The 18867-nt window shown below is 38.7% G+C and overlaps 1 long non-coding RNA gene and 8 other non-coding genes across 9 annotated transcripts; 4 read left to right on the top strand and 5 right to left on the bottom strand.

Annotated features, from left to right (window-relative positions):
* Positions 1–1950: 1950 nt before the first annotated feature.
* Positions 1951–2023, bottom strand: trnav-aac (transfer RNA valine (anticodon AAC)). Its single transcript has one exon. It is a non-coding gene; the product is annotated as a tRNA-Val (tRNA).
* Positions 2024–2542: 519 nt separating this feature from the next.
* trnav-cac (transfer RNA valine (anticodon CAC)) lies at positions 2543–2615 on the bottom strand. The gene has a single exon. It is a non-coding gene; the product is annotated as a tRNA-Val (tRNA).
* A 787-nt stretch (positions 2616–3402) lies between these two features.
* On the top strand, positions 3403–3474 carry trnad-guc (transfer RNA aspartic acid (anticodon GUC)). The gene has a single exon. It is a non-coding gene; the product is annotated as a tRNA-Asp (tRNA).
* Positions 3475–4046: 572 nt separating this feature from the next.
* trnad-guc (transfer RNA aspartic acid (anticodon GUC)) lies at positions 4047–4118 on the top strand. The gene has a single exon. It is a non-coding gene; the product is annotated as a tRNA-Asp (tRNA).
* A 6266-nt stretch (positions 4119–10384) lies between these two features.
* On the bottom strand, positions 10385–10457 carry trnav-cac (transfer RNA valine (anticodon CAC)). The gene has a single exon. It is a non-coding gene; the product is annotated as a tRNA-Val (tRNA).
* Positions 10458–11100: 643 nt separating this feature from the next.
* trnad-guc (transfer RNA aspartic acid (anticodon GUC)) lies at positions 11101–11172 on the top strand. Its single transcript has one exon. It is a non-coding gene; the product is annotated as a tRNA-Asp (tRNA).
* Positions 11173–14226: 3054 nt separating this feature from the next.
* Positions 14227–17267, bottom strand: LOC126388125 (uncharacterized). Its single transcript, XR_007569720.1, has 3 exons — positions 17031–17267; positions 15682–15894; positions 14227–15227 (listed from the first exon to the last, which is right to left on the bottom strand). It is a non-coding gene; the product is annotated as an uncharacterized LOC126388125 (long non-coding RNA).
* Positions 16664–16735, bottom strand: trnad-guc (transfer RNA aspartic acid (anticodon GUC)). Its single transcript has one exon. It is a non-coding gene; the product is annotated as a tRNA-Asp (tRNA).
* Positions 17268–17632: 365 nt separating the features above from the next.
* On the top strand, positions 17633–17705 carry trnav-cac (transfer RNA valine (anticodon CAC)). Its single transcript has one exon. It is a non-coding gene; the product is annotated as a tRNA-Val (tRNA).
* The last annotated feature ends 1162 nt before the right edge of the window (positions 17706–18867 follow it).

The raw sequence follows: 18867 nt of genomic DNA, 5'->3' as shown, positions 1-18867 counted from the left end.
CCCTCTGGATACCTAACCCCATGGTGGATACCACTCCCAGTCCCTCCAGAGGAAATCCAGAAACTTCTTTCGTCCTTCAGACAAGCTGTTGACGTCCTCTGCTGTCACTGCATCACTGTGACATCTTCTCAGTCTGTCAGTAAACACAGAACATGGAGTTTAAGTCAGTAACAACTTCACTGAAATATAGTAGAATCACCTCATTTCATATTTGCCTTGGATTGTATTAAACCTAACAAACTAAACAGTTTTCCACTGAATGTCAATTAATATGTAATAAAATTAACAATTTTGAGCAACTCTTCATTGCTGAAGTTGTTTATAAGCAAAAAGTCTCCAGTTCCAGCTTCTTGAATGTGAGGACTTGTTGTTTCTCTGATTTTATATCATTTTAAGTTTTATATATTTGTCTTTTAGATGTTTGGTGTGACTACACAAGTCATTTGAAGATGTGACTTTGAACAAGCATGATGGATATTTTCCATAGTTTTTATGATATTATCTAGATTATTTTCTCGACTAACAACACTTTCTTTGATACCTTACTTTTGTGTTATACATTTTCTTTTGCGACAAAACCTGTTTTTAATCGAACATGATGCAAACGCCTGAACTATTACACTGATACAATTTCTTTTAAATGCAACACTTTAGTTTTTGCAGTTTTATAGTGGCCTTTTATAGTGACCAGCCTGAGGCACACCTGTGTAGTAATGATACTGTTTAATCAGCATCTTGATATGCCACACCTGTCAGGTGGATGGATTATCTTGGAAAAGGAGAAGTGCTCACTAAAACAGATTTGAACAAAATTGCATCTAAAATTTGAGCGAAATAAGTCTTTTGTGTGCATGAAAAAGTCTTAGAACTTTAGTTTAGACCTGTGGAAAATGGAAGCACAAACAAATCATTACGTTTAAATTGTTGTTCAGTGTAAATGTTTCATTTCATTTTCATGTCTCAAATTCTGACCCTACCATCTGAAAGTTGCAGCAGAAATCCAGACTCATCAGACCAGGCGACGTTTTTCCAATCTTCTATTGTCCAGTTTTGGTGAGCCTGTGTGAATTGTAGCCTCAGTTTCCTGTNTGCTTTCACGGGATTGGCTGATTACCTATTTGCATTAATGGGCAGGTGAACAGGTGTACCTAATAAAGTGGCAGAAACACTACCATACAGCCATAAAATGCTTGTTATTTTAGGCCTGATTATTTCAGTCAGTTGTAAGCAAGAGGAAAAGCAAATACACGATACACATAATGTGATGATGATTTTTACTTTTAAGCTTCTAAGAGGGGAAAATAATGGATCACTGCATCACAAGCTCAAAACAGTTGGTGATGTAACAGTACACATCTTTCATCACTAGATGTCAGTCAAACATAGTGGTATTAACTGCAGCTTGTGGCAGTAAAATACACCAGTTAATATGGTACTTTACAGGGTAGAGCGTGAAACAGCTGGATAATAGTCAGTGAAGTTCGCTAACAGAGAGCATCCTGACCTGTTTACGAGGCTGCAATAACACACACGTTAATGCTAACATTAGCCTCCTCTCAGAGGAACGTTAGCTTACCACAGCCGGCAGTGGACAGAAGTATTTAAGCACAGAGAGGCGAAATATGAGCACTTACCAAAGACCGAAAGGATAACCGGTCGCCTCGGTGGTTGAAGAAGTCGATAAAGTACGTATTCGTTAAGTTTTCGGAGACCACAACTCTTAACGAGGTTCTGCAGCGCTGCAACATGGCGCCAACGATCAGTGGACTTCTGTCAACTACCTCTGAAGGCCGCGTTTAGTAACGCCTGGGAAATTACATTTCTCTACACCACCACCAACCGACGGTTAGCCAACTTCAATTACGAAACGCCAGAAAGAGCGTTAATGTTTTATGAAGCTTATTTTGGTGATTTCATGTTTGTAACGTGTGAATAACGAAAATCATCCATTGTTTCCGCCCGGTTTCGAACCGGGGACCTTTCGCGTGTTAGGCGAACGTGATAACCACTACACTACGGAAACTGCGCGATAATGTCGCGTTCAGGGACAGACAGTAGACTGGGCCTCAGCAACTTTTACTATCACAGGAGCCATTTTTAGCCAAAAATTGTGGGGAAAAAACCCCAAAAAACTAGATGGAACCACAAGACATATTTGTTCCTCATAGTGACTACAACACAGCCTGTTTAATCTACTTTAACCTACAAACATTCTGTTATCAATCTGTTAAAAACCAATTGACGCTGAGAGAGTGGATGCTGTACCCCCACCCGTTTACCTGTCCTAGATGAATACGAAAATCTGTAGTTGTGTGGTGAGGAGATCACAACTTATCACAAGGTTCTGCAGCACTTCAGCATGGTGCCAAACACTAGCAGCGCACATAAACTACCCATGAAGGCAACATTTAAAGACGCACCGGAAGTTACAGTTCTCCACATCACCACCATAGGACGGTTGGCCAACATCAGCAAACGCCTTTAGGTTTTATGAAGTTTGAGACAGTGATATAGTGATGTATGAGTAACGAAAAGGGTCCACTGTTTCCGCCCGGTTTCGAACCGGGGACCTTTCGCGTGTGAGGCGAACGTGATAACCACTACACTACGGAAACTCCGTATGCAAGTTGCTTTCAGGGACAAACGGTAAAGTGCGGTCAGCAGAAAGTACTATCACAAGTGCCATTTTTGGCCAAAACATTTTTTTTTTAAACGTAGACATATAATGCACACAGTTGATCAGATGTTAAAACTGTTTAAAGAAAAATGTATTCTGAAAGAGAGCAGCTCATGCTCATAAATATTGATCAAACTTCCCTACACCATGGAAATAACATTGGAATTTTTAATGTAGGTGGTGTTCCCCTTTAATGTTTTAGGGACTGCCGTGCTGCCTTCAAGGTCCTGTACCCTGGAACTCAGGAGCACCTCTTGTGTGACTGCAGGAGGATCTCAGAGTCTGCTGTGGCAGAGGCGACCTCTGGAAACCTGGCTAACAACAGTGCCTCAAGAAACAAGGTCAACAAAGACATGACCATCAAGTTAGACTTGTGTCACTGCGTGTGGTGGGTTGATCAGTGGGCTGCTATATTTCAGGTATGTCTCACATTTCACCAGTGGAAATTCTCACGTGACACTTTTTTTTTCGGAATATCATCAAACGTTAGTGGGGTTAAACGTTTCAAGTACTTAATTAGTGCTTCTCAGTTGTTTATGAGCTGTTTAATAAGTTAATTTGCTTTTGTAGTGTTGTTCTATGTTCCCTCTCTCCCAGTGACAGCTTACCGGCTCTGAACCGTAGCTGGGAACATGTTCACTTATTAACAATTAGCTCGCCTCGTTGTTAGCTAGAAACTACCTCGTAGTTTCTGCTTCCGGCATCACGTGACTTTTCCGTATCTCTCCTCGTTAGTATAGTGGACAGTATCTCCGCCTGTCACGCGGAAGACCGGGGTTCGATTCCCCGACGGGGAGTAATTATGGTTTCTTCACTATAGATGTTAATCACGCATGGTTTTACTGAAAAAGCAATTTGTTTTTAAACCGATCTTTTGTGTCGTCATGACCAGTGCTGTCTTTATGTTAGCTTTACCACCCTTAAACATCTTCTTTCATCTGCATGGGTGTACATAAATAAGGGGTGACTGTGCAAACAAGTTAGTAAGTAAGTAAGTAAAATTTATTTGTATAGCACTTCTCACAGAGAGGACTCACAAAGTGCTTCACAGGATTAAAATACAAACAGGAATACATACATACAAACATACAGGTCACATGCAGAGACACAAAAATGAAACAGTTGGGTGCAAGTTTGTGCTGGAAAAAACACCACAAATCAACAGGGATATGTTTCTTTTCATTTATTTTGGACACACGGTAGTGCAAGTGTCAAAAAAAGACAGAATCCTCTTGCTGGGGACAGAGGGAGCATTTTGACCTTTGGCATCTTTGATAGGCTCAGTTATTGACAGTTAGCCCACCCTGTTGTTAGCTAGGAGCTAGCTGGTAGTTTCTGCTTCCGGCATCACGTGACTTTCATTGTAGCTTCCTCGTTAGTATAGTGGACAGTATCTCCGCCTGTCACGCGGAAGACTGGGGTTCGATTCCCCGACGGGGAGTTTATGTGCTTTTCTTCACTATGCTTGTAATTCAAACATGGTTTGACTGAAAAAGCAATTTGTTTTTAAACCAATCTTTTGTGTCGTCATGACCAGTGCTGTCTTTATGTTAGCTTTACCACCCTTAAACATCTTGTTACATCTGCATGGGTGTACATTTGTCTAACTACATACACAAACACTTCTAGCGCAGGAAAAATAAGAAAACTAAAAATCTCAACGATCCGTTTCAGACTGAGGCCTTTTCATCAATAATCAAAAATCGTAAAAAAACGTATTTTGTTTGTTTTGTGCAGCATGTCTATTTTATAACCTGTGTAAGATGGTGGACAGGTAAGTTATAAAGAACGTGTTGAAATCTTACTTGTTGACTTGTGTGTTAAATTGTTTGACAGTTTGTTTTTAATCTAATTTGCACAATTCATAGTGTAATCTGAGTCTTTTGTTAACAATCCAAATAAAAAAATACAAACATACAGTGAATAATTACAAAGTGTAAATAAGGGGTGACTGTGCAAACAACTGACAGTTGGGTGCAAGTTTGTGCTGGAAAAAACACCACAAATCAACAGGGATATGTTTCTTTTCATTTATTTTGGACACACAGTAGTGCAAGTGTCAAAAACACACAGAATCCTCTTGCTGGGGACAGAGGGAGCATTTTGACCTTTGGCATCTTTGATAAACTTTTCATTATAAAATTCAGGTACATTTCAAACACTTGTGTATTACACTGAGTGAACACTGAACACACACTTTCACAATGGTCAACAGGGGTCTCATTTATAAAACAATGCTTAGGATCCATACTAAAAATGTGCGTATGGACAAAAGCCAAAAGTGGCTACAATCAGGCCCTCACCTCACCATCAGCATCATCAATTTCCTGTCTCCAAATTGAATTAAATAAATAAATGTGGAAATAAATAAATACATGAATAAAAGAATAAATAAATATATTTACATTTATTTATTTCTACATTTATTCATGTATTTATTTATTCACTTATTTTTTTTATTTCAACATTTCTACATTTATTTATTTATATCTACATTTATTTTTTCATTTATTTCTGTATTTCCACATTTATTTATTTCTACATTTCTGTGTCCGTATGGTAATAAGGTGGGCGGGCCTAACATCAGTCTAACGCCTGATTGGCTATCTGGGCTAACCAGACAGAAGTAAACGATTCCTCAGATAGCATTGAGAAGAAGCAGCTACTAGCTAGTTCATGGAGTTCATGGATATGGCATCGAGCAGGAGACCATTGGCAGACCTGCTGCGGGATGTTGCCGAACAGCTTGAAAACAATAAGTTTCTACTACTTTTATTTGGAGGGTCGATGAGAAGAGCAGATATTTAGCTAAATGAAAAACTGATGTATCACCTGCTGTATTAGTTAGGGATGCCCAGATCACGTCTTTTTTGCGCTAATATGGCAGAGTGAAGTTGGTTTCATATTCGACATTCGCTCGTTTTTACCATGTCTAACATCAAAAACGTTGGCGGTTTTAATGAAGTTATTGAGGTTATACATGGTAAAAACGAGCAAATGTCTAATATGAAACCAATTTCACCACGCCCGCTAATATAGGGTAGGCCAATATGTCAGCCATTGGCTGAGTCCATCTTCAGTTGTTTTTTGGAAGCGATATGTTGCACCATTTTAATTAATAACTTACTATATGAAGTTAAGTACAGCTGTGAGTGCAATGTGTGCGTCGCTGCCTGATCCTACAGCAACAGAGTCAACTTCTACAATTAACTAGACAGTTAATTGGAGAAAATGTCCACTAGCCATGATGCTAACGCTGGGGACACACTGATACACCCGAGCACATGCCTGTGCGTGTGTGATGAACTTGGCTTAGGTCTTGAGGAGTTTATTCACTCTAAAATAGTTTAAACTGTACACACTGTCACGCACATCTCAAAGCAACTTCTAACTTAGCATGTAGCTAAAATGTCCTCTATCCCTGATGCTAATTTTCGCTCGTAACTTAATCAACTCGTGCTACAAACATTTTTTTTAAAAAAAGATGGGCTATTTATGGGCTTTTCCTAATGTTTTGGAAATCAAGAATTTTTCAAATTTAATGTTTACATGTGTTTTTCAGTATGTGCAAAGTTTGATTATCATAAAAACATGTATTATATGCATCATACCAGGATCAGCTATCGGTTATAACAGCAATGTTAGCATCAGATATTGGTATGGGCCAAAATGTTCATATCGATGCATCCCTACTTATAAGCAAAAAACAGAAAACGGAACGTAATTTGGGAAAAAATAAAACAGATTTTATAAGGCCCGCCCTACTAACGTTTTGTGTTGTTTTGTGCAGCATGAGGTGCCATGTGTCCGAGTTCACCACATCCTCCTGCTCCATCGACATCATCACGTTACACCCAGACACCCAGTGGACGGTAGGTTTCTGCAGTGAACATATGGTCAGTGTGGGGGAGTAACAGTAGATAACTACATGTAGTTCAAACAATTTGATGTTGAGGTTTTTTTTATAAGAGCTTTGAGTTTAAAATTAGTAAGGCTTGTTTGTTTTTTCTGTTGTGATTAAATATTTTGCAGGTCCTTGGAAGAACCTCCAGACAAGTCAAACAGTTACGACGTGGTTTAAAGGAGACACTGATCTGGCCTTTGCTGACAGAGAGGAAAGACACGATTCCCCTTCTCTTCCCAAGAATGTCTGACATACAGTGCACAGCACAGGTAAGTGCACAAAGTCAAAAACAATCCTAGCTGTCAGGGATCCCACGGTCATGAAATTCCTGGAAAAGTTATGGTAAATGTTATTTAATTTCCTTTTGTCTGTTTGTAAAAGCAAGTGTTAACTGATTGCGTGAACATATTTTGTCAGATGGTCTTGGACAAGATAAACTGGCCCACACAAGATGATGAGGAAGACGGTGATGTGTCTTTCGAAGATACATGTAGGGTCACAGGATTCCTTCGCACATTCATTGAGAATGGCAAGTGAATGTGTACATGATGTAATAGTCACTCTCAGGCCAATTAACTGGAGCTCTCTAATAGGGACAGATTTATCACTGTTGAAACAAGAGTGTGCTAATTTTCTCTTAAACAGTGGGTTCTCAACTACATTAAAAACACAAAGCATATATTAAAGGAACAGTTCACCCAAAAATGAAAATTCTGCCATCTACTCACCCTCATGCCAGTTAAAACACAGGTGCAGTTTGTCCATAAAACACACAGGGAGGTTACCAGCACTACTCGAGAGCAAGTGAGTCTCCATTGACTTCACTGAAGTCTCCACTGACTGCATGTATATATATATGTATGTATATATATATATATATATATATATATATATATATATATATGATAGCCCTTGGTGAGACTTAAAACTTAACAAGGTGTGTTTCAAATAGTTCCAGAGATAAGGAATCATACTTAATATGTATTATGCTGCATTTTATATTAATTATATAAGTAATTATATTGAATATATATTATATGATATACAGTGTTGGGGTAAGTTACTTTGAAAATGTAATACATTGCATATTACCAGTTACCATCATTATAATATTATAATATTAATAGGCATTATAAAATAGAAGAGGGTCATGTTGTTCATAGCAGCTAATCAAAGCACAGAGAGCTTTAATTAGAGTTCATTAACTTACAAATCCAGTAGTGGGCGATATTGCATAGTCTAATCTAATGAAGGCCCTCCTCTGGAGTGCAGATCTGACCGATTCACACATTCACATACAGTGGTTACAACTTTGTATTAAAATGCCCTGCTTATATTAATAAATGTGATGATATTAAACAATTAAATAGCCTAGACCTTTTCAAATAAAGAGATAACTGTGGACACAGGGACGAGCAGACACAGGATCAAAGTCTGATAACTTATGAGATACGGATGAATATTTGAGAGCCAGTCATATGAAACACAGTAGGCAAATGCTGAGGTTAGCACAACAAAAGCAAATTGGCTTGCCAGTCAGTCACTATGACAAGTGCAAATTAATACACCAGAGCTGGTAGACCCACCTGCTGGTTTCTAGTGTGCTGATCAGTTACAACAGCACCCAACACTGAAATATAAGTAAACGTTTTAAGGAATTCATTTTTCTCTCAGTATTATGTATTTAAACAGCCCGCCAGTAACTTCCGGGAACTATCCGAGGTCTACATGAGTCACGTGACCCACAAGCATTTTGGACTTCCATTGTTGCGACTCTGTTATATTCTACAGCACTGGGCAGCACTAGTAGATCACATCGATGTGACCAATCAGACTTTAGACTGATGTTAGGACCGCCCACCTCATTACCATACAGACACAGTAATGTAGAAATAAATAAATGTGGAAATGTGGAAATACAGAAATAAATACAGAAATAAATGAATAAATAAATACATAATTAAATGTGGAATTAATTAAATAAATGTAAAAATGTGTAAATAAATAAATGAATGTAAATATATTTATTTATTCTTTTATTCATGTATTTAATTATTTATTTCCACATTTATTTATTTACAAATTCATTTCTGCATTTATATATTTATTTATTCATTTATTATACTTATGTCATGTTCCGTCCTAGAAGAAATGAATAAATGTAGAAATACATAAATAAATACATAAATAAATGTAGAAATAAATAAATACATACATACATAAATAAATGTGGAAATAAATACATGTAGAAAAGCACTAATACAGAAATAAATAAATGTAGAAATATATAAGTAAATAAATATATACATGTAGAAATGCATAAATAAATAAATAAATACATGTAAATATATTTATTTATATTTTTATTCAGGTATTTAATTATTTATTTCCACATTTACTTATTTATTTATATATTTATTAATGCATGTATACATTTATTTATTCATTTATTTATACTTATGTCATATTTATCCTCCATTATCCTCCAACGATCAGTGGACTTCTGTTCTGACGGTTGGACTGTTAGCCAAGTTGAATCACGAAACGCCAGAAAACACCTTAATGTTTTATGAAGCATTTTTTGGTGATTTCATGTTTGTAACATGTGAATAACGAAAATCATTCATTGTTTGTTAAAAAAAATGTAAAAAAAATAAATAATAAAAAATAAACTAGATGGAACCGCAAGACATATTTGTTCCTCATATTGACGACCACACAGCTTGTTTAATCTACTTTAACCTCCAAAATTCTTAGTAGATCTGAATGAGAATTTATTAATATGTTTTACAACAAAGTAGCTCCTCTGAAGTGAGCTGTTGATGATTATTTGGTACTTAAACTTTGCAGCATTAGTGGTGAAAACATACAAATCAGTCACTAGGTAATTATCCAATGCTTACCAAAAGCTACCTAGAAAAAGTAGTAAAAAAAAGATCAAACACCAAAAGCTACCTANTGCAGTGGTTTATCAGGGAGTGTGTGTTTTTCATATCTCTTTGAGGAGTTTTTCCTTATCCGCTGTGAGTGTCCACAGGACAGAGGGATGTCGTATGCTGTAAAGCCCTGTGAGGCAAATTGTGATTTGTGGTATTGGGCTTATACATAAAATTGATTGATTGATTGATTGATTGATTGATTTTTTTCAAATTTACAAGGAGCCACTGGAGAAGGGCTCCCCCCCAGGAGGAGTCACTGAGCCAGGCCACAGTGGAGAAGATTGTGAAAGACATTCTGGAGAAACAGCAACATCAGCAGGAGCAGCAGCTGGATAAAATTCATACAGTTCAATAAATTTAAAACTACTAATGCAAAAGAGTCTGAATGATTGTCTACCTGCAGATTAAAATCACCTAAAATAATAACTCTGTTGTGGTTAGTGTGGATGATTGACAGCATTTCTGAAAAGTCTGAGATGAAAGAGGAGCATCGTTTGGGAGGCCTGTAAACACACAGTACAGGAGGACTGTTAAAAACAAAGGAGTGAGATTCAAAAGAAGTGCATTCATCAAAAGTAATCTGTGGTTGATGAGGTTGATGAAGTATCTCATTACATTTTGGAGATCACAACTCTTCACGAGGTTCAGCAACACTGCAGCATGGTGCCAACCGCCAGCAGCACAGGTAAACTACCCATGACAGCCACATTTAGAGACGCATCGGAAATTACAGTTCTCCACATCATCACCATTGGACGGTTGGCCAAGTTGAATCGCGAAACGTCAGAAAACACCTTTATGTTTTATGAGGATTAGGTTGGTGATTTGATGTGTTGTGACATATGAGTAATGAAAATCATTAGTTGTTTCCGCCCGGTTTCGAACCAGGGACCTTTCGCGTGTGAGGCGAACGTGATAACCACTACACTACGGAAACTCATATTGCTGCATTTAGGGACAAAGAGGAAAATGGGATCAGCAACATTTACTGTCATAAGAGCCAAATGTTGAAAAACTGTATTGAACCGCAATACGTGTGTTCCTCATAGTAACGACAACACAGCCTATTTAATCTACATTTCTATCTACATTATTCTGCTGATATTCTGTAAATTTCAGGAAGGGGACTGCTGTGCTGCCTTCAAGGTCCTGCACCCTGGGGCTCAGGAGCACCTCTTGTGGGACTGCACGAGGATCTCTGAGACTACCGTGGTAGAGGCGACCTCAAGTTAGACTTGTGTCACTGCGTGTGGTGGTTTGAACAGTAGGCTGCTATATTTCAAGTATGTCTCACATTTCACCAGTGAATTTCACGTGCCACTTTTTTGAGGAATATCAAACATGAGTGGGGTTCAACATTTCAAGTACCTCATTAGTGCTTCTCAGTTGTTTATGAGCTGTTTAATAAGTTAATTTGCTTTAGTAGTGTTGTTTTATGTTCCCTCTCTCCCAGTGACAGCTTACCGGCTCTGAACCGTAGCTGGGAACATGTTCAGTTATTAACAATTAGCTCGCCTCATTGTTAGCTCGTAGCTAGCCAGTAGTTTCTGCTTCCGGCATCACGTAATGTTCCATATCTCTCCTCGTTAGTATAGTGGACAGTATCTCCGCCTGTCACGCGGAAGACCGGGGTTCGATTCCCCGACGGGGAGTTCTTTAGGTTATCTTTACGATGCTTGTAATTCACACATAGTTGGACTGAAAAACCAACCACACATATATCTCGTCCCCAGACAGAAAGTAAGCATATTATGGAGGACAGAAAATGACATAAGTATACATAAATAAATAAATATATAAATGTAAAAACAAATATATACATAAATAAGTAAATGTGGAAATAATTAAATACATGAATAAAAATATAAATAAATATATTTACATTTATCTCTTTATGCATTTCTACATGTATTTATTTATGTATTTATTTATTTCCACATTTATTCATTTATTTATTTCTGTATTTGTACATTTTTACATGTATTTATTTCCACATTTATTCATTTATTTATTTCTAAATTCCTACATTTATTTCCGTATTTATTTATGTATTCCTACATTTCTACATTTATTTATTTATTTCTACAAGGACAAAACATAAGTATAAATAAATATATAAATGTAGAAATGCATAAATAAATATGTAATTAAATAAATAAATGTGGAAATAAATAATTAAATACATGAATAAAAGAATAAAAATATTTACATTTATTTATTTCCACATTTTTATATTTATTTATTTCCACATTTATTTATTGATTTATGTATGTATTTATTTATTCACTTATTTTTTATTTCTGCATTTCCACATTTATATCCATATTTATTTATGTATTTCTACATTTTTTATTTATTTATTTATATCTACATTTATTTATTCATTTATTTCTGTATTTCCACATTTATTTATTTATACATTTCTGTGTCTGTATGGTAATAAGGGGGGCGGTCCTAACATCAGTCTAAAGCCTGACTGGCTATTTGGGCTAACCAGACAGAAGTAAACGATTCCTCAGATAGCATTGAGAAGAAGAAGCTACTAGCTAGTTCATGGAGTTCATGCAGTGGCATCGAGTGGGAGACCACTGGCAGACCTGCTGCGGGATGTTGCAGAACAGCTTGAAAACAGTAAGTTTCTACTACTTTTATTTGGAGGGTCGATGGAGCAGATATTTAGCTAAATGAAAAACTGATGTATCATCCACTGTATTAGTTAGGGATGCCCAGATCACGTCTTTTTTGCGCTAATATGGCGGAGTGAAGTTGGTTTCATATTCAACATTCGCTTGTTTTTACCATGTATAACATCAATAACTTTGGTGATTTTCTCTCCTGCTAATCCCACCAAGCAGCACATCAGAGAGCACTGTAGAACAAAGGTGCCACAGCCCAGAGCTCTGCTGCAGAGGGTTGAAGATGTGTTACATCACTTCTACCTGGCAAAGGACAGCAACCATGTGCCCCTCTTCAAGGCCTCCATGTTGAAGGTGTGGAGNTTGAGAAGACCCTAAATATGAAGGAAGTGATGGTGATAGTTTTCTTTGACATCGAGAAAGCTTATGATTCCATGTGGCGAGAAGGCCTGTTAATTAAAATGAATAAGTCAGGCATAGGTGGACGCTTATACAACTGGATCATGGACTTTTTAACAAAAAGGACATTTAAAGTAAAAGTAGGTTCTGAAATCTCAGACAGTTTCGACATTGTAAATGGAATACCACAGGGCAGCGTCATCAGTCCAATTCTATTTAATATAATGATTAATGATATATTTGAGAATATAGGGGTAGGTATACAGTCCTCATTGTACGCCGATGACGGAGCAATCTGGAAAAGGGAGAAAAACACGCCACATGTTCTGAAATGCATCCAGAAAGCAATAACAGATGTAGCGAGATGGTCCTATGATTGGGGATTTAAAATCTGTTTCAAAATCATGTTATATGTTGGTTACTAAAAAGAAAATAGACAACAAGCAGGTGTTAACTCTTTACAGTAAGCCCATGGAAAGAGCCAGAGTGTTTAAGTACCTAGGTCTATGGATTGATGATAAATATACGTGGAAAAATCATATTGAGAAAGCTGAGACCAAATGTAAAAAGGTGTTAAATCTCATGAGGTGTTTGGCCGGTCTGGCATGGGGAGCTGAAAGAGAGGCATTACTACACATATACAGGGCTCTGTTGAGAGCCAACTTGGATTACGGATGTATGGTGTTTGATATAGCTGCAAAAAGTCATCTACAAAAATTAGACAGGATGCAATATAGAGCATTAAGACTTTGTCTTGGAGCAGTTAATACCACACCCATCAATGCTTTGCTGGTGGAATCCAGTGAACTGCCGTNAATGAAGATGAGCCCTTTTATTACAACGGCCGCTTTTGAGAATGAAGATGAGCCCTTTTATTACAACGGCCGCCCATACTTATTTGAGCCCGAGTATACGGACGAGGAGCTCCTACAAATTGAAGAGCAGACGAGAATAGAGAGAGAGGGCCAACGAGCAGACGCGGGTGAAGCAGCAGCTGCACGAACGCGAATCTCTGAGGACTCGTGTTGCTCCTGTGGTTGCTGTGACTCCATGCCCACAGAGGAAGAATGTCTGTGTTGCAACGAGTGGGACCTGTTGCCCAATATTCATGGTCTCGATGTGTCCTGGGATGATAGAGAAACTACCAAACGCTGTGTAACTACGTTAGAGGATTTCCCCCCTCTGATCAACAGGGCAGTGCTGGATACCTTTTTTCATGTGCCCAAAATAAATTGGAGGAGGCAGCCAAACCCACAGGGACCAAATGGTCAACTATCCATCAAGTAAGTATAACTAATATGTCTTTATGCATGTAATACTGATACCTAGAATTGTCTCCGAGACGCACATTTACTGCAAGCAAATGTGGAAGTGAAGGGTAAGGGAAACACTTAGTATGCTATTTACAGAGATAGCACTGGCGATCTGAACCGGTCAGTGACGAAAAAAAGCACTTTTAATGCGCAAACTTATACGGCACGCATTTGCCCCCATATCTACCGTTTTAGCTCGTTTCGCGGCTGCCGGCTGCATCCGCCTCCCTCAAGACTGAACCAATTTTAAAATGAGTTGTACCTATGAATCATACGCACACATACACATGTGGAAATAGGGCCCAGGCTGAAAAATACCAAAGTTATCCTTTAATACCAGCCCAGAGAAGGTTTTGGAGGCACAGCAGCAGAGTTTGGCCACAAACAACCAAACAGCCACTGTGCCAGTTGTAACCTTGCCCCCTGCCACTTTCAACCCTCTACCTGTGGCTCTGAGTCACTGAGCCGGGCCACAGTGGAGAAGATTGTGAAAGACATTCTGGAGGAACTCCAGTAACATCAGTAGGAGCAGCAGGAGCAGCAGAAGGAGAAGAAAACCAGGAACTGTGTAGCCTGTGGTCAGCCAAAGTCCCAATATCTCTGCGACGGCTCTTCAGTTAATTTTTTTTTTATCAGTCAAAAACTGTGAAATACTTCTACTGCTCCAAAAGGTGTTTCAGACCTACGCAGCTGAGGGCCTCACAGACCCTCGCATGTCCTTCCAGGACCTTACTGCATCTCTGTTCTTTGAGTGGGAGCTGGAGGCCGCCAAACAGAGGTCGGCTGAGTGGAGGAAGGTGGCAGAAGAGATGGCAGAGAGGAAGTCTGAGGTGCAGCTGCCAACAGGTCACCTGTGCAGGTTCTGTCACCAGCCTCTAAAGCAGAGCCCCGACAGCCCTCATATTCACACTGGCTTCCAGGGTTTTCCCTACGTTTTAAGAGGGCTTCGGTGCTGTGGAGCTGCTGGAGATGTTGAATTGAAACAGAATTTTCACATAATTTTGGGCCATAATTATTATTATTGTTATTATTTGTAGTAGTAGTGTCATAATCATTATTATGTTGATTTCCCATATTATTATTATTATTTGTCATTATAATGATGATGAGCGCTGATGATGTCGAACAAGAAATATGTCTTGTCATTGTTTCGACAACGCTTCTGCATCACAGAGTTTGTCAGCAGACGCAGATCTAAATCTTCTGACTCGGGGAACATAACTGCGTCCTCTGGATACCTAACCCCATGGTGGATACCACTCCCAGTCCCTCCAGAGGAAATCCAGAAACTTCTTTCGTCCTTCAGACAAGCTGTTGACGTCCTCTGCTGTCACTGCATCACTGTGACATCTTCTCAGTCTGTCAGTAAACACAGAACATGGAGTTTAAGTCAGTAACAACTTCACTGAAATATAGTAGAATCACCTCATTTCATATTTGCCTTGGATTGTATCAAACCTAACAAACGAAACAGTTTTCCACTGAATAGCAATTAATATGTAATAAAATTAACAATTTTGAGCAACTCTTCATTGCTGAAATTGTTTATAACCTGCCCGAGGCACACCTGTGTAGTAATGATGCTGTTTAATCAGCATCTTGATATGCCACACCTGTCAGGTGGATTGATTATCTTGGAAAAGGAGAAGTGCTCACTAAAACAGATTTGAACAAATTTGCATCTAAAATTTGAGTGAAATAAGTCTTTAGTTTAAACCTGTGGAAAATGGAAGCACAAACAAATCATTGCGTTTAAATTGTTGTTCAGTGTAAATGTTTCATTTCATTTTCATGTCTCAAATTCTGACCCTACCATCTGAAAGTTGCAGCAGAAATCCAGACTCATCAGACCAGGTGACGTTTTTCCAATCTTCTATTGTCCAGTTTTGGGGAGCCTGTGCCAACTGTAGCCTCAGTTTCCTGTGGTTAGCTGACAGGAGTGGCACATGGTGTGGTCTTCTGCTGCTGTAGCCCATCTGCTTCAAGGTTCCACGTGTTGTTGGTTCAGAGATGGTGTTCCGCAGACCTTGATTGTAACAAGTGGTTATTTGAGTTACTGTTGCCTTTCTATCATCTTGAATCAGCTGGGCCATTCTCCTCTGACCTCTGGCATCAACACTGGATATTTTCTCTTTGTCAGACCATCCTCTGTAAACCCTAGAGATGGTTGTTGTGGTGACAATCCCAGTAGATCAGCAGTTTCTGAAATACTCTGACCAACCTGTTTGGCACCATCAACCATGCCCCATTCAAAGTCACTTAAATCACCTTTCTTCCCCATTCTGATGCTCGGTTTGAACTTCAGCAGGTCGTTTTGACCATGTCTACATGCCTAAATACATTGGGTTGCTGCCACAGGATTGGCTGATTAACTATTTGCGTTAATGGGCAGTTGAACAGGTGTACCTAATAAAGTGGCCGGTGAGTGTAGACACATACAGAAAACACTACCATACAGCCAAAAATAGCTTGTTATTTTAGGCCTGATTATTTCAGTCAGTTGTAAGCAAGAGGAAAATCAAATACACAATGAACATAATGTGATGATGATTTTTACTTTTAAGCTTCTAAGAGGTGAAAATAATGGATCACTGCATCACAAGCTCAAACGAGTTGGTGATGTAACAGTACACATCATCACCACAGACTGGTTAGCCAAATTGAATCACGAAACTTTAGAAAACGTCTGTATGTTTTATTAAGTGTTTGTCTGTCTGGGGACGAGATATATATGTGGTTGGTTTTTCAGTACAACCATGTGTGAAATACAAGCATCGTGAAGATAACCTAAAGAACTCCCCGTCGGGGAATCGAACCCCGGTCTTCCGCGTGACAGGCGGAGATACTGTCCACTATACTAACGAGGAGAGATATGGAACATCCTGTGATGCCGGAAGTAGAAACTACTGGCTAGCTACGAGCTAACAACGAGGCGAGCTAATTGTTAATGTGTGAACATGTTCCCAGCTACGGTTCAGAGCCGGTAAGTTGTCACTGGGAGAGAGGGAACATAAAACAACACTACTAAAGCAAATTAACTTATTAAACAGCTCATAAACAACTGAGAAGCACTAATTAAGTACTTGAAATGTTTAACCCCACTAACGTTTGATTCCTTAAAAAAGTGGCACATGAAATTCACTGGTGAAATGTGAGACATACCTGAAATATAGCAGCCCACTGATCAAACCACCACACGCAGTGACACAAGTCTAACTTGATGGTCATGTCTTTGTTGACCTTGTTTCTTGAGGCACTGTTGTTAGCCAGGTTTCCAGAGGTCGCCTCTGCCACAGCAGACTCTGAGATCCTCCTGCAGTCACACAAGAGGTGCTCCTGAGTCCCAGGGTACAGGACCTTGAAGACAACACAGCAGTCCCTAAAACATTAAAGGTGAACACCACCTACATTAAAAATTCCAATGTTATTTCCATGGTGTAGGGAAGTTTGATCAATATTTATGAGCATAAACTGCTCTCTTTCAGAATATATATATATATATATATATATATATATATATATATATATATATATATATATATCAGTTTTAACGTCTGATCAACTGTGTGTCTATGACCTGGCGCCTTTTCCTGAAATTTACAGAATATCAGCAGAATAATGTAGATGGGAATGTAGATTAAATAGGCTGTGTTGTCGTCACTATGAGGAACACACATGTATTGCAGTTTTTCAACATTTGGCTCTTATGATAGTAAACGTTGTTGATCCCATTTTCCTGTTTGTCCCTGAATGCAACAATATGAGTTTCCGTAGTGTAGTGGTTATCACGTTCGCCTCACACGCGAAAGGTCCCCGGTTCGAAACCGGGCGGAAACAGTGGACACTTTTCGTTACTCATGTCACATACGGCTACTACGACACATATCAAATCACCAACCTAATCCTCATAAAACGTAAAGGTGTTTTCTGACGTTTCGCGATTCAACTTGGCCAACCGTCCAATGGTGATGATGTGGAGAACTGTAATTTCCGATGCGTCTCTAAACGCGGCCGTCATGGGTAGTTTACGTGTGCTGCTGACGGTTGGCACCATGCTGCAGCGCTGCCAAACCTCGTGAAGAGTTGTGATCTCCAAAACGTAATGAGGAGATACTTCATCAGCCTCATCAACCACAGATTACATTTGATGAATGCACTTCTTTTGAATCACACTCCTTTGTTTTTAACAGTCCTCCTATACTGTGTGTTTACAGGCCTCCCAAACGATGCTCCTCTATCATCTCAGACTTTTCAGAAATGCTGTCAATCATCCACACTAACCACAACAGAGTTATTATTTTATGTGATTTTAATCTGCAAGTAGACAATCAATCAGACTCTTTTGCATTAGAAGTTTTAAATTTACTGAACTGTATGAATTTTATCCAGCTGCTGCTCCTGCTGATGTTGCTGTTTCTCCAGAATGTCTTTCACAATCTTCTCCACTGTGGCCTGGCTCAGTGACTCCTCCTGGGGGGGAGCCCTTCTCCAGTGGCTCCCTGTGGATTTGACAAATCAACCAATCAATCAATTTTATTTATAAGCCCAATGCCACAAATCACAATTTGCCTCACAGGGCTTTACAGCATACGACATCCCTCTGTCCTGTGGACACTCACAGCGGATAAGGAAAAACTCCTCAAAGAGATATGAAAAACACACACTCCCTGATAAACCACTGCATGGAGTGAAACAAGTGTAACCTATTTGTATTATTATATTATTTTCTTTGTATTATATTTTGTTATAATTGAATATCACATGTATATTGTCAGTTTGATCTTTTTTTTTACTACTTTTTCTAGGTAGCTTTTGGTAAGCATTGGATAATTACCTAGTGAATGATTTGTATGTTTTCACCACTAATGCTACAAAGTTTAAGTACCAAATAATCATCAACAGCTCACTTCAGAGGAGCTACTTTGTTGTAAAACATACTAATGAATTCTCATTTAGATTAAACAGGCTGTGTTGTCGTCACTATGAGGAACAAATATGT

The sequence above is a fragment of the Epinephelus moara genome, chromosome 3 (assembly GCF_006386435.1).
Source record: "Epinephelus moara isolate mb chromosome 3, YSFRI_EMoa_1.0, whole genome shotgun sequence".
In the NCBI taxonomy this organism is placed as follows: domain Eukaryota; kingdom Metazoa; phylum Chordata; class Actinopteri; order Perciformes; family Serranidae; genus Epinephelus; species Epinephelus moara.
This window is presented reverse-complemented; position numbering and strand designations above follow the sequence as displayed.